The 16,061-nt window shown below is 33.3% G+C and overlaps 1 pseudogene; it reads left to right on the forward strand.

Annotated features, from left to right (window-relative positions):
• On the forward strand, positions 6,143 to 13,078 carry LOC109709796 (annotated as a pseudogene).

The following is a 16,061-nucleotide window of genomic DNA, read 5'->3' on the forward strand; positions in this document are numbered from 1 at the left end:
ATCACATGATTAAGTTTTGGATTGGGGATTGAATTTGATCTTTTTTTATCAAAAAAGAAAAAATTGTAGGTCATATTGCTGGGAGCTTCATGATCAAATGAGTATAGGCTTTTTAGTACAAGCTTACTCTCATCTTGTTTTAGAGTTAAATTATGCCAAAGGCCACTGGTGAATAAACTTAGGGCAAAGTTTCATTTAGATCGCGGAACTTAAGGTGTTTAAACTTAGGGCAAAGTTTCGTTTAAATCATGGAACTTAAGATGTTTTGACTAATGTGTTGTACTGTTGATTCAGTTGTCACATCACATTTTGTATGGAAATGATATGAAAATTAAATTACAACTCTCTGAAGATAATGTGATAGCTATATCAGCTAACATTTCGTTGTCGTATTACTACATCTTCTCTTATAAAATATCGTCTGATCTACTGTTGCATTATCTTAATATTAAGAAAAGCAAACGGAGTTTAACAAACATTACCCTGCAGAAGTTGAGTTGAAATCGAAGTTCAGTGCAGTAACAGTAACATTTTTTTTTTTTTAAGTTGAGTGATCCAAATGAAACTTCTAAAAAAGTTTACTAACAAATGAAAATTTTCAAGTCTTTTTTACCATAAAATGTTTACCCCTCTACATCAAATTTCCAGTGTCAGAGCAACTCCTGTCCTTCAATCAATCAGACAGACTAAATTGTATTAGTGTCTCAAATTTTAAATTATTATAATTTGAGTCTCTTAATTTATTTAATTAGTTAAATAATAACGCCGACACTAATATGACAGTGATGTGATAATGTTGACACTAGTATGACAGGGATGTGATAATACTGAGACCAATAACATTACAGTTATTAAAATATTATACTACTGTCACATCATAAAGTATTAGTATCTGGAAACTAGATTGGTCCGTAGAAAATAATTACAACAACAAAAAAATTTAAGTAAAAAATTATAATTAATTAAAAGTTTAGAACCAAGATATCACATGGCTCAAAATATGAGGACCAAAAGTGAGACTTGTATACTCAGAAAGGACATGGCAAACAATGTGTCCAAATGATCTTCTTTTCATTATCTTATTATTATTACTTCTTTTTTATTCAACAAAAAAAAAAAAGAAAAAAAAGAGGAGTTATCAAATTCCATATAGATAGTTAGTGCTTCACCTGATGTGATGGGCATGGACTTCTATCATCATTTCCAGTAATGTGGAAAGCAAAGGGAATCAATCACAGTCCTTTTTTTTCTTTTTCTTTTTCCTTTCTTCCTTTTCCTTGTGCATGCACCCAGGTTAAAATGTATGGATAGTCCCTAATCTATTCCAATGTTTCATCTTAGTAGTTAACACTTCTTTTGTTGTTTAAAATAACTTCTTTTTATTTTTTTGAGAGAGAAAAAGATAGATAGCATGCTATCCGCTTCGTTTATTTCATTTAGAAATAAACTTAGCTGAAAATGTGAATTAAATAGGATTCGAACTTGGGTCTAGGATACCAACCATCAAGTCCTTTGACACTTGCTCTAGGAACGGTCGGTTTGTTTAAAATTACTTTAGTCTTGAACTTTCACACTTAATAGTGTGCTTAAATCTTTTAACCAAAAGTGAAAGTGAAAGATAATTTTACAGTAAAAATCAACTACCGTCGAATTTTCTTTTGCAATTTATGAATAAGTTTAGGTACTAAATTGTTTCAGTGAAAAATATGAGAGCCATGGAATTGTATATGTATCATAATTATCCATCTCCATTTTTACTCCAAAGTGCCTACTATTTTGATACTGCACAAAAGAATTTTTATTTTAATAAAAGCTTAAGCTATCTGAGACCGGTGTATCACTAATTTATCTTCATTACTCTCCCCTTTAGAGAAATCGATTGTTCACAAAAAATTAAAGGATTTGGTAACATATTTATTAGGATATACTATTCATTTTCATGAATATTTTAGCTGTAACGTCCCAATAGTCCCACATCGGATGGAAAAATAATTCTGATTAAAATATATGAGGCCTACACGCTAGTAATAATAACTGGACTTAAGTATTTAAGGTCGGTGGTTTGGGCCCAACGAGTTATTATTGCTAGCGGGTTAGGTCGGTGCATTAACTCGCTATTGCCGAGTTGTAAAGAACAACCCAAAAGGGAGAAAAGCAACACAACATTATAGGGAAGTAAAACAGACTGAACGGCACGTGGGCCACCTGGCCCGGCACGACTTCAGGCCGTGCTATAGCCCGGCAAGCTCGGCCCAAGGCTCGGGGCCGTGCTGGGCCTTACCTTTGGAGCATTGGGCCAAAATCTATCTTTTTTTAAATAATACAAATTTATTTATTATTTTTTAAAAATTAAATATTTATTTTAGTATAATTATTTTTATAATTTTTTTATTGTTTTAATAAAAATATTAATTTAAATTGAAAATATTGATTATTTATATTTTTAAATTCATACTAAATTTTTTTAAAAAAAATTAAAAATAAATATTTTACTAGGCCGACCCGAAGCACGGTCCGGTCCGGCATGGCCCGTGCCTTCCAAGCCGAAGGGCCGTGCTGTGTCAGAGGATAGACAATTTGGGCCCGACAGTGCCCGGCCCGAAATTAAATCCGGACTGAGCGGGGCCAATCGCTAGCCCGTTTTGGCCTGAAAAATGTGGGCCGTACCGGCCCGGCACGGCCCATATTACACTCCTATATATTCCCCAGTCGCCAAATTTAAACGGTCGGAGTGATCCTACTAGTGCTTAAGCCCGAGCTTCGTGGAAAAATAAAAATATTTTGATGATTGTTCTTCAATAGTTTCGGACTAAAGTGGAAACATAACCTCATAATCGGAACTTTTGCTTTTGATGCGTAGAATCTCATTGCAGCTTTTTGTCACTATAGAACATTTAGCCCTTGTTTAGTTGGGGGTTAAGGGGTGGAATAACCCCTTAATCCCTATTTTATCCCCAAACACTCCAAAAAATGGGTGGGGTTAGCTAACCCACCTCAAATAAATTATCCCGGTTAGCTAACCCCACCTAACCCCACCAAATTCCAACCAAATATTATTTTCTATTCATAATAACCCACTATCTTTCTTATCACACCTATTCCAACCAATCATTATCCTTCTTTATCAATCATTATCTTCTTATCCCACCTACTCCAACCAAACATTATTTTTCATTATTCTAGACTAACTCCAACCCCCAACCAAATACAAAAAAACTTTAACCCCATTTTAACCCTGAACTTAACTTTATTCCTGGAATAGCTACTTTTTCCTTAACCCCGAACCAAATGGAGGCTTAGACTTCTCTAATGAATGACGACACTATCAAATAACAATAGAGAAATGATTCGATATTTTATTTTATAAAAAGTAAAAAAATCTTAACCGTTAATTAATAAAGGTTAAAAATATCATTTCATTATGTAACAGGTTAAAAGGTTATTTCATATGAGGGTATTTTTGTAACAAAACTAGACAAAATTTTTAAAAAATTTCGATTAATATCCCAAATTTACCATTAATTTTGTAACTAATTTAAACATTAATTTAAAATTTGATTGATATTCCAAAATTTAGGCATTAATTTTAGGAATTTTAGAATTCTTCTAATTTAGTCATTAATTTAAATTTTAGGAATTTTAGAAATAGTAAAAAATATGTTCAATTTAATTATTTAAATTTAAATTTAAATAAGAGAAATTTTGTGTTACTATTTTAACAAAATTTAATGTTGATAATAACGAATTCAACATATTTAATTTGTTTAAGAAACTTTTAAATTCCTCTAGTTTAGATATTAATTTTTTATCACAACTTAAAAAAATTGAATGTAGGAAAAATAATTTTAAATTCCACGTATTTAATATGTTGTAATATTTTTTAACGAAATAACTGTGGATTACAGATATGAAATGACAAAATATTTATGGATTACCGATGTTAATAGGTACGAATACCCATAATTTTATCTGAATCTGAATCAAAATCCAAAAGCAAATGCAATGGATTTGTCTATTCTAAATGGATATAGTTTTGGATATGAATATTAAAAATGAAAATCCGACAGATTTAAATTCGGTTATGGATTTTGATTGTATCCGATCTTAAACCGAAACCAACTGAATCCCGAATTTATTTTACGTTATATATAATATATATAATTTTTCTATGTTATATTTGAATATATATTTTAAAAATTTAGAATTAATTTAATATATTTTAAAACATTGTAAAGAGAAATAAATGTTTCGGATTTTCAGGTTCGAATTAGATTTCGGGTTTTGGATTTTTAGTCCGGTACGGGTGTGGATATAATTTTCTAAAATTCGTCAAATTTGGGTTCGGGTTCCGGTTTCGGGTTTGATAGTCGGATTCGGGCTCGGATTTTTGAAAATCTGCCCCGAATCTTACCCCTTTACATCTCTACTGTGGAATGTGGATGAAGAAGAAAGATAGAGGGAGAAAAAAAAAAGAAGAGTGAATAGAGATTTAATTTTTTATAGTGGATTAAAATTATTAAATTATTCATGTATTAAAAGATCAAAATATTCTTTTTTGTGATATCTGGAAACCGGTACCTCTCTCACCTGCTATTACGGGTCATAATTTTAAAAAAATTAAGTCTGAGCCGTTGAATAAAAATAAATGAGCGATTTTGTAAAATAACAAAGAATAGAAGTATTACTCATAACAATAAGTGAAAAAGCGGGCGAAAATGATAAAAGAAAACTTACATAAACGCATTTTATGTAATTATTTAGAATCTTTTGCCTTTAAAATGTCAGAATTTTTGGACCCATATAAAAGAATGCTTTTATTTCCTAAAGTGATTAGGTGGAAATTCAAAATGTATGGAGACTCCCTCAACTATAGACTTCTATGAAATGGCCCCTCAACTTTTAAATTTATTTAATTTGAGTTATCTTAGTCCAATAATGACTCGGTTAAAATTTTTAAATAATTTTAATAAACTTTTAAGCGTATCTAAGAAAGTAATCACAATTTAGACACAGAAGCTGCAAACTAATAAAAATTAGGACTATAGAAGGTGTTGATTGAGGAAAAAAGTGATTTCTCATATAGCAGTAGCATGCTAAATTGCTATTTCCAAACTAATCAATTATAAATAAGAGAAAAAGAAAATTTCATCGTAAAACTCCTAAAAATATATTGGTTCGAACTTCAAAGTTCAAAAAATCAAAGTTTAAGATTGGAACTATTTGATATTTCAAACCATCTAAAGCAACAAATTAAAAATTTTGGGAGTAAAGTAAAATAAATGGAATAGGTTAGGGACCAATTTGAAATTTACCCCACTACTTAATAGTAGTCCCTGTATTAGAGTCGGCAATATTCGCAAAGACAACGCCGACTCTTTACTAAATCCCTCTTATTCTCGTTTGGAGCGGTGACTCCGTCAGATAACAGCGAGGAGCTCGGAGGCCCAGACTATTGCGGGCTTTGCGAGGGAGGTGCCTGTTGGTGTGGACTCGTGGTGGGAGGTAAGCCAAGTTCATGTCGGTACCCTGTGAGGATTTCCAAGTCATTCTCAGGATGGAGAAATGGTTAAGGCCTTAGTCGTGTGGCAGACGATGGGGCAATGATTATGAAGAATCAGTTTGCGGTCCGTGGTTGGGGTTGCCGCGGAGTTGGGTATTGCGAATAAGTCGTAAGACTCATAACCCCACGAATCCCGTCTCTTATCTTTTTCTTAGTATAATTGTATGGAGGCCCCCTCAACTATTGGAAATTTGATCTACAGGCCCATAAATTTTTTTTTATGTTGAAAGCCTCTCAATTTCTTTTTATTTTTTGAATCAAATAATTATATCAAATTTAATAGCTTTTATTTATTTTTTAGTAATAAAACTAAACGATTTAACATTTACTAACTAGTCATTATATATAGTAATATTTTTAATGTAATCAAGTATTAAAAATTCAATAAAAAAAATAGAAGTTGAAGGGAGAGGGTCTCAATCGAAAGAAAAAAAAAAGGTAAGGATGCGTTTCAAATTTGTACACAGTTGAAGGGCCTCCGTACATTTTTTCATATACTTTTCTCCCCTAAATCCTCGTCGTTGTCACCTTCTCTTTTCTCTGCTTCCTCTCTCTCTCTCTCTCTCTCTCCTCTCCCCCCCCTCTCTCCCCCCATTTTCGCCATGGATGAGGAGTACGATGTGATAGTGCTCGGGACGGGGCTCAAGGAGTGCATCCTCAGCGGCCTCCTCTCCGTCGATGGCCTCAAGGTCCCACCGTTTATCCGATCTATGCTTGTTTTATGCGTTCGTTACGATCTATAAACTTGTAATTGAGTTACGTGTGGATCGATCTCCATCCATGGTGTTTGATCTCAATGTGTTGTTGGTTGTTGTGCGTTCGCATCATTGTGATTAATGTGAGAATTATAGTTGAATTGGACCTTAAAAATTGCGTCTTGGGATGTTATTTGTCTCTGATTTGTTAAGTCTAGGCAACTCTTTATGATTCTTGTGCTTACAGGTTTTACAGATTATTGTAGTGCATTAAAACAATAGTGACCTTTAAATTTTGGTTCTAATGTAAAAAATATTACCTTGTTTTGATGTTACAATGTATTTGTTATATAGCTTATTCTGGTTCTAAGAAGAACACTCGTTGTTGCTTTAGTCACATTAGTCCCCAATTCAATTAGCCATAACTACTCAAATCTATTTCAAATTGCCCTATAGTTGAGGAGAATTCATGCATTTCTACCTTTTCATTTCGAATTGCGTAATGACAATAACTATATTCAGACAACAATGAGACGACAAGCTATCATTTGAAATTCTTAAGTCAAAGAGTTGTCAAATATGAGATATTTAGTTGTAATGATTTTCATGGTAATTGACCTGCTAGTGGTTAACTTTCACCTTTTCGGAAGTTTGAATTTGATGTGATTGATGTTGAAGCACTCGACGTAGTGGCAGCATTTTCCATACATGCCTATTTTAAGTTAATGATATATTAAAACATTATCATGGTTACTAAAGTTGCTATTTATGGATCAGGTCTTGCACATGGATAGAAATGACTATTATGGTGGAGAGTCTTGCTCACTCAATCTCTTCCAGGTAAGAAACTTCGTCTTTGGAGATCTAATGCAAATAGAAAGTTGCAAACTGATATATTCGTCTTTGTACTTATTTGAATATCACTGTGTGGACATTTACAATGCTTAATCTGAGTAGCATCTTGGTTTTTATTATCTTACTATAGTGTTTGATACGCATGATTTATGTGTACTTAGTGCATTTATTCATACTTCCATGATGGCTGAAATGCCATTTCTTATTACAGCTTTGGAAAAGATTTAGAGGTAATGATAACCCCCCTGCACATCTGGGACCGAGCAGAGATTACAATGTAGACATGATTCCAAAGGTATGTTCTTACTCGTTACATTACGAAGTAAATTTATTCACCTTGCAGTGAGAACTTACACTTTAGTAAGTTATTCCACTAAAACTTGCATATTTTGTGGCCAAACCATACTTATATGCTTGGTTGATGTAAGACAAGCTGGAAGTAACCGACAATACCCACTGTTGCTCATTGTCTCTTAGGTTTCTGCTTTTATATTGGATGGTGTAAATACAGTTCAACACTATACATCGAGATGTTGCGCCAAGTTAATTTTAGTTGTCTAGTATTCTTAGCGAACTTGCATAGAAGGTGTGTTCGGTTGGACCTTCTTGTCCCAGGGAAGTTTACTCTTTGCTGTTGTGATGCCACTAATCATTTTGAGGTTCTCTCTTAAATGTGCTAATCTGTTAGCTTCAAATTACTTTTGTGCATTATGATTGAAATTGTGAAAAGAACAAAGCATTTTCTCTTGGAACTCCTCAAATTGTTTTACAGGCCTGTATTGCAATTATCTTACCTTTTGAGAAACTACAAATATGATTAATTTTTGCAAATTACAATTCAGAAGCCTCTTCTTTACCCTCCGCTCCACTAGGCTACTCTGCCATCAGTAAGAAATTGTCAGTTGGGGAGGAGGAAATATCAGTAGGAACTTATGGATTTATTGTGGAAACATGGAATTTATTCTTTGCTTTTTCCAAACTCATGACTTTGCTTCAACTGAAGGCGATGGAGCACAGAGATGAAGATCTAGTCAAAAAAGTGATTAAAGATGTAGAAATTTGCTACTTCAATAATTATTCTCATAGTGAAACCATTCCATTATAGAATAAATATCTTGCACATAGGATTGATGTGTAAGAAAGAAAACAAGGAAAACAAACTGATCAGCTTGATTATTTCCATTTCCATAGGGTTTCACATTTATTTTTACAGCAATCTCTTAATATGAAAATAGAGATCATTCTTGCTTGGACAATTGCTTAGACAAACAATATGTTGGTTTTCACTTCCAAAAAATATACATGAATTACTTCTTCTTTTTTCGTAATGACAAGTTGATTATGGCAACTTAAGTATTGGTCTTTGTTCATTAAGATTAAAACTTTCTAAATTTCAAGCCTGAGTTGTGCTTGGAAGTGCATGCTCTTTGCGTGTTCTTTTCAATGTCGCTTTTGAAATGGAGTTGGCTAGTTTTTACAGTTAAAATTTTGACATTTCTTAAAGAGATAGTGGAACTCACTGGATAATGTTTCTCTGGTTAGTTCATGATGGCAAATGGAATGTTGGTTCGAGTTCTCATTCATACTGATGTTACAAAGTATCTGTACTTTAGAGCTGTAGATGGAAGTTATGTCTTCAACAGAGGAAAGGTACTTTGCCATTTTCCTTTATCAGTTGCTTCTGTTGTTAAGCTTCCTCTTTTCTCTTTTGATGATTCTTTTGTTGACAAATTCTTTTTTTTTACGTTTTGTCAGATTCACAAGGTGCCTGCCACTGATATGGAGGCGCTGAAATCTCCATTAATGGGATTGTTTGAGAAGCGACGAGCTAGGAAGTTCATCATTTACGTCCAAAATTATAATGAAAGTGATCCAAAGACACACGAAGGTTTGGACCTTACAAGACTGACAACTAGAGAACTGATTTCGTGAGTACTTATTACTGCTTACATATTAATTCTAAGAAAGCTTCTCATCTATGGATCATTCTGTAAAAATATCTCTCGTTGCCTTTTTTTTGTGGTTTGTTTTGGAGCATATTTTTTAATTTGCATACATAAAGTAGAATAGTGGCAAGGATTGTCGTGCCAGTCTGCACAGTCTAGCATAGCCGGCACGTGCCGCCATGCCGACCGTATAAAATAGGGCATAAGCTGAGGAGTGCCAGCATACCGGACCGTGCCAAGATATAAAATACAGTGTGAGCCGAGGAGTGCCAGCATACCGTTCCATACCACTAGCTCACCGGCATGCCCTATGCTAGGGACACAACAATCCTTGCATAGTAGTAGAGAAGTAAAATGATTTTTAGATAATCCATTTTTTGGCAAGTTTTGGAACGCAAAGGAAATTAGCTTTTTCTATAGTACCTACACTCCGATTGTTTCTATGTCGTTCTTTTAATATAAAAATTTAATCAGTTGCTTCGGAAGCAGAAAAACTCTCTTATAATTCCTATAACTCTAATTTTTCCTTGTTTTACTTCAGAAAATATGGTTTGGATGATAATACAGTGGACTTCATTGGTCATGCTTTCGCTCTTCATAGAGATGATCGCTATTTAGATGAGCCTGCCCTTGACACTGTAAAAAGGATGAAGGTAACTTTGCTGCCAAGAGCATGTTGGCATGTCTTGATTGTTAATATATAATATGTAGTTGACTTGCATGCGCTTTTTTTTAATCCTGCTTTTAAAATTTGTAGGCTTAATAACTACATTGTTGCTAATACTTCTACTGAATGTTTTGGTGATAGCTTTACGCCGAATCTCTTGCTCGTTTCCAAGGTGGTTCACCATACATTTACCCATTGTATGGACTAGGAGAGCTACCACAGGTCAATCAGTTTTTTCCCTTGTACCATCTGTATTTTCATCTTTCAAATACATTCATCCTCCTGACTTGAGGTTTCTCCATGTAAATGCAGGCTTTTGCACGCCTTAGTGCTGTTTACGGGGGGACATATATGTTGAACAAGCCAGAATGCAAGGTAGCTCTGTTAAATTACGCATCTAAAAGACATTATATGATCATTAACAACTCCAAATGCAATATAGTAGGGAAAATTCTGATTCTTATTTAGTGTGACCTGCTTAATCAATTCTCCTAATCTTAGCTAATATTTTGGGCTATCCAGGTTGAATTTGATATGGAAGGAAAAAGTTTGTGGTGTGACATCGGAAGGGGAAACTGCTAGATGCAAGAAAGTTGTCTGTGATCCTTCTTACCTGCCCAACAAGGTAGAGTGACCAAGTCTGGATATCTTGAACTGTGAAATTTGTCCTCAAATCTACTTTGCTTGTATCCCTGTAATTAATTATGTTGAATGTATCCCACTAGTTCCAGCTAAATTGGGGAAGGTTGCTACCAAGGTATTAAAATATTGTAGCATGCATGCATGCATGGCATGTGTGTTGCTAAATTACGAACACTGTTGTGCGACAGCACATATAATGCCAATACACAGTATGGCCTACCATACTCTGCTTGCACAATCCGGGAATACTTGTAATGATGAAACTAGAAAATCTATCTGTTGTTTTTCTAATTTGATTAAACTTTCAGAAAATTATTTGGATATATTGCAAACAAGGGTCACAAAATAGGAAAACTGAATACCCCTAAATTAACCCTCAATTTTGTCTAATTTAGATCGTTTAAGGATATGGTAAAGAAGAAAATGGTCTGGAAAGCAATTTAAACTTGGAAAAATTGCAAAAAAGAGGCTTATGAACCATGCCGTTAGCATGACCATGCCATGCTGATACCGTGATGCCATGGAATGTGCTGATTCATGCCTTGCCGCTTATTCAGAGCTATGGATTTTCTGGTAATATGACCCACAGAGGTTTTCTATAATTTGCTTCCAGGTTAGGAAGATCGGAAAAGTTGCGAGAGCAATTGCTATTATGAGCCACCCTATCCCAAACACTGATGAATCTCACTTGGTGCAAGTTATATTGCCCCAAAAGCAACTGGGCCGAAAGTCAGACATGTGAGTTGCTTTCATCAAGTCATATACTAGCTTCACTTATCATTAGTGTGTGTGTTGTTGCAAGTTTAGGGTCACTTGGATTTTTGGTTATGTCAGGTTTCAGGTTGTTTTGGTTGTGATTGTCCTTGGTTTTTGGTTGCTAGGGTTGGATTGTCTTGCATTACTTTGGGTTTGGGTTACTTCGTACTTCGGACCATTCAGGGTTGGATAGTTGACTTCTCAAGTCAACTTGGGTTATCTTGGGTTTTGACTTTTGGGCAGGTTGTTTAGGCTGGGTGTCCAGTCAGCTTTTGCTGCTGATGCATATCATGCTGCTAATGATTCTTTCTATATCTAACGTCTTACCATCTACTCCTGTTTTATGACGTATTATCAGGTTTCTTTTCTGTTGCTCTTTTTTTCACAATGTTGCGCCAAAGGGGAGGTTCATCGCCTTTGTCTCAACAGAAGCTGAGACAGATAATCCAGAGAAAGAACTTAAGCCAGGGATCGATCTTCTTGGGCCTGTGGATGAGTTATTCTATGAGACATATGACCGATATGAGCCGGTGAATGAACCCTCTTTGGACAACTGCTTCATTTCAACTGTAAGTCTTCCAATCATTTCTTTTTTAACTCCAAAATTTGCAGATACTCAGCAAGTAGTTTGCTTTCTTGCAGAGTTATGATGCTACTACACACTTTGAATCTACTGTGACGGATGTGCTTTCCATGTATAATATGATCACTGGAAAGGTAAAGTTTCTCCTATCTTTTTGGTTTCTACCTCCCTTTATTCGTTACTTGTTTCATATTATGAGGGTACGGAGCGACAATTAAGAGTTCCGATATACTAATATGATCTTAGACTACTTGAGTACAGGTCAACAACTACAATTTTTTAAGCTCATAAACCTTAAGATTAAGCTGTGCCTATTTCGACAATTTTATTCGTGGTTGATACAAAGAATTCATTCATTAATTAATTGTTTGTGATTGACAATCTTAATGGTGGATGTCACGAGATTATTCCTTCACCAACTTAAGAATAGTCTAAATTAGTTTGCATTTGATTAATTTCAAGTAGTATTAATTGACAGTCTTTTTTTGGTCTCTGCACTCTGCATGGTTCACAACTTTTATTGTTTAAATCAAATTTAATGCCACAATAAATTACAAAATTTAACGGTCAAACTTTAATTTTGGAAAGCAATTATCAAGATTCAAATGCTTACTAAATATCACGTCTCTACTGAATCCATATTTATGTGTACATAGATAATGACAAACACAAGCATATGCATCTCAACGTATCAAAAAAGTATGTAGTAATGCACATAACATTAATATTATAAATATATGTTGGAACTCCAGTGGATGTGCATTAACTACTTGTAGAAATCACATCATATCCATTTGATAAATTGATTTGAACTTGTCCTATGTACTAAATCTAGTGATGTTTTCTCTCCGTATTTTGTTTTTTAAGTTATATTTTGAACTAATTAGCTATTTTAAAATACCCAAAAGCAACAAATTATCTTTTTCAATCATTGTACAGTTAATTAATTTCAATTCGTGGCCTAAAGGTACGTCTTTGTGTTTTTCTTTTTATTTCTTTGTTTCAGATATAGACGATGTTAACTTTCTACAAGATCTCGAATTCTAACACCCTGATCATATTTTGTCAACAGACTCTTGATCTTAGTGTGGATCTGAGTGCTGCTAGTGCTGCCGAAGAATGAGCTGAGGAGTTCTCTGACTTTGAAGTCCCAGACATTCAAATTTTACGAGATGTTCTTTACGAACAAATGTCGTTTAATAGGCTGTAGGAAATTGGAGATTTTTTTTTTCTTTTCTATTAAATAACTGCAGCTTCTCTGTACATTATACCCTGTTACTTAGTTATGTCTAGGGGAGTATTTGAAATGTGATCTTAGAAAAATCTATTTATGATTATGGGTTCATATTCTGCTGTTTCATATTGGATTCTGCTTCTTTTCGAACTCCATAATGAGTTTCTCAATTCCTTAGAACACTTCATTGCTCTGCAGTTCAGGTAAAATAATATATGGACCTTACCTAAACAATACTATATTTTGATGTAGGTACCTAAACTTTAAAAAATTTGATTTTAGGTTAACTGTGACCCTATAAAAATGTCTGATTGGAGTTTATTGGCTTCGAAAACTGAGAAATGGATTTTAAAACTTTCTTGTTTCCTACATGGAACTAATAAATTAATGGTCTTATATATGATGTGAATTAATGGACTACATGAGCCTAATTTGAACTCAATTATAGTGAAAAAAAAGGAAAAAAAAAATCAACTTAAAACTGTTCCAATAACACTAGATATTAAACTTGAACTCCCAAAATCGTATTCACTTGAAATATTTAAATTGCCCCAGCAATTGAGACTTTAGCGTGACATTTAAATCTGAAGATAAACTATATTGTATGAGTTATAACATGTAGGAATATGGCAACTTAAATCCCATTTAGTCTCTGCATTTCTCATTTATGCACTTAAATCCCAAATCCCATAAAATGTCAATGAGGATATTTCTCTCTTTCTATAAAAACTACAAAAGATTTGGTTTTTTTTTTTTGAGAAAAAAAAATATTTGGTATTGTTTACCCGCACGTGTCTTGTGTGCATGATATAGATTACGTGTGCATGAAAAATTCATATGCACTGAATACACAAATTAATAAACGATCTAATATAGAGGATTCTGCTAAGGTCATGCATATAATTCAAGATACCATGTGAGAGATAACCAGCACACTGATCTATAAATAATAAAATTTGTCTGTAAAAGGCCCAAAACATTACCTCACAATATATATTATTATGAAAAAAAACTTATATATCCAACTTACCCGTACTGTGTCGCATCTTGAAAATAAAGAGCACTCGAGTTTAAATATGGGTTACGTACTATATATCTCTCCTAATAATAATGTGATTGATTTAGGTATATATTCTGTGTGAGAATTTAACAAATATTCTCAACATCTTCGACAAGATGTATATTTTATTGTTATTTGATGAAGCATTTTGCAATCTAATAAAAAAATAACACTGATCACCAAGTGGAATTTCTCAAGTAGCTAAGTCCATAATATTTTATTCGATTACTTTTTCTGTGTAGTCATGAATGGGGCTTGAACAAGAACACAATGCATCCGAAGAGGCATAAATTAATATGGGCGGTATTTTAGTTGCATGAAGCTTTTCCACTTCCCTTTTGTCCAAGTACTATATCACTTTGATAGCTTCTATGATTTATTTTATTTTATTTTATCTTTTTACATTTTAGATAAATATTAGAAAAAATCCAACTATAAGCAATGTTATCTGTACATTTATATATAGGGTTTGCGTTTTACACCATAGTCATTCGAAGAAGTTTAATACTATCATTACACTTATATATAGGGTGCAAATACTTGCACCCTAGTCATCCAAAAACTAATATCTTTTTACTAGATTTGTCAACCCTTCTTTTCTTTTTCCAATGCTAAAAGTCCATGACAAGTAGGGTGTGCGGGTAGTAAGAAATAATGCTTTGAGAAATGCTACTTGTACATAAAAAAAAAAAGGGTGTAAATCTTACTCCTCCTAATTCTAAACTTTAAATAATCCTTTTAGGTTTTTAGTATTAAAAATAAAGGACTGGTATAGAATGTTAATTGTCCCTTGGATGAAGGAGTATACATATAAATTACACACTTTTTGAGTATATATAGATATATAGCAGTGCTCTACTGCATTTTATCCTTTCTAAATGAAATAAACGGAGCGGATAGCGTGCTATCTATCTCTCAAAAAAAAAAAGAAAAAGATGTGCAATGCTGTGTGTATATTTAAAAAGTGGGTGTAAATTTTATACGCTATCCATCCAACTATCCAAGGTCCAATATTTTTACACCAGCTAGCCTTCTCAGCTTTTTTTTTAAAATATTGAAAATTCGAAAGAGTTTCTCTAAAGTCTAAATCCTTGGATAGATTGATCCTTGGATCAACAGATGTAAGATTTAGGCCCCAGTTGTGGCTGTTCAAGTAGCATTTCTCTGAAAAGATATGGTGGGTTCTTGCTAGGATGGCCTACAATTTTATTTGTACTAATACGACAACGCTCTAAGGTCTTTTTGTTAAATAATATGAAACAATCGTTTATTTTTAAAAATTTAAGCTACTAACTAAAGAACAATGTTCCTTATATTTATATTTGACGCTATCCTCTAATACCATGTTAAACAATATGATACGACCGTTTTTTATTTAAAAGAATATTTTTAATATTTATATTTAGAGAAATTCTACGTGTACGCATAAAAAAGTGAGTGCAAAACTTACGCCCCCTCCATTAATTCAAGGATCAATTTTGCACACTTGTCCTATTAACACTTTTTTAGATCCCTCTCCTCAGAGGTAATCTTTTCCGTCAAAGTCCACATGAGAATTATAAAAATATCCGAGCTAGAAAATGCTTCCACAATGCACACGAGTACAATAATAAAATATTTTTAAAATATTATGTTACTATAAATTATTACTCATAATTAGACTCTTTGTCATCCTATAAAGCATCGATGCATGCATTTGGTTTGTGATATATTCTATGTTGTGCAACTACTACAATAAAGACCTCTTTTTTTTTCTCCTTGAGCGAAGTGACTAATTGAATAGTCATTTTGAGGTATATATACTATCCTGTAATGTCTTCAAACACAAAAAAAAAACTCTAATCTTTTTTATTGTAACACATTAAAAGATAATAAAAATTGAACGTAGATTCACTCTATTTTTCAATATTAATGTTTAATTGTCATATATAGCTAGAAGAAAAAAAAAAGGTTTCTTCTTCCTTTGAATTTATACAAAATTATATACAAGACATGCAATCGAAACAACTGTTCAAATATTATAAATTTGCTCAAGATTATTAATTAGGAGCCTATTAAACTAT

The sequence above is a fragment of the Ananas comosus genome, linkage group 5 (genome assembly GCF_001540865.1).
Source record: "Ananas comosus cultivar F153 linkage group 5, ASM154086v1, whole genome shotgun sequence".
Lineage (NCBI taxonomy): Eukaryota > Viridiplantae > Streptophyta > Magnoliopsida > Poales > Bromeliaceae > Ananas > Ananas comosus.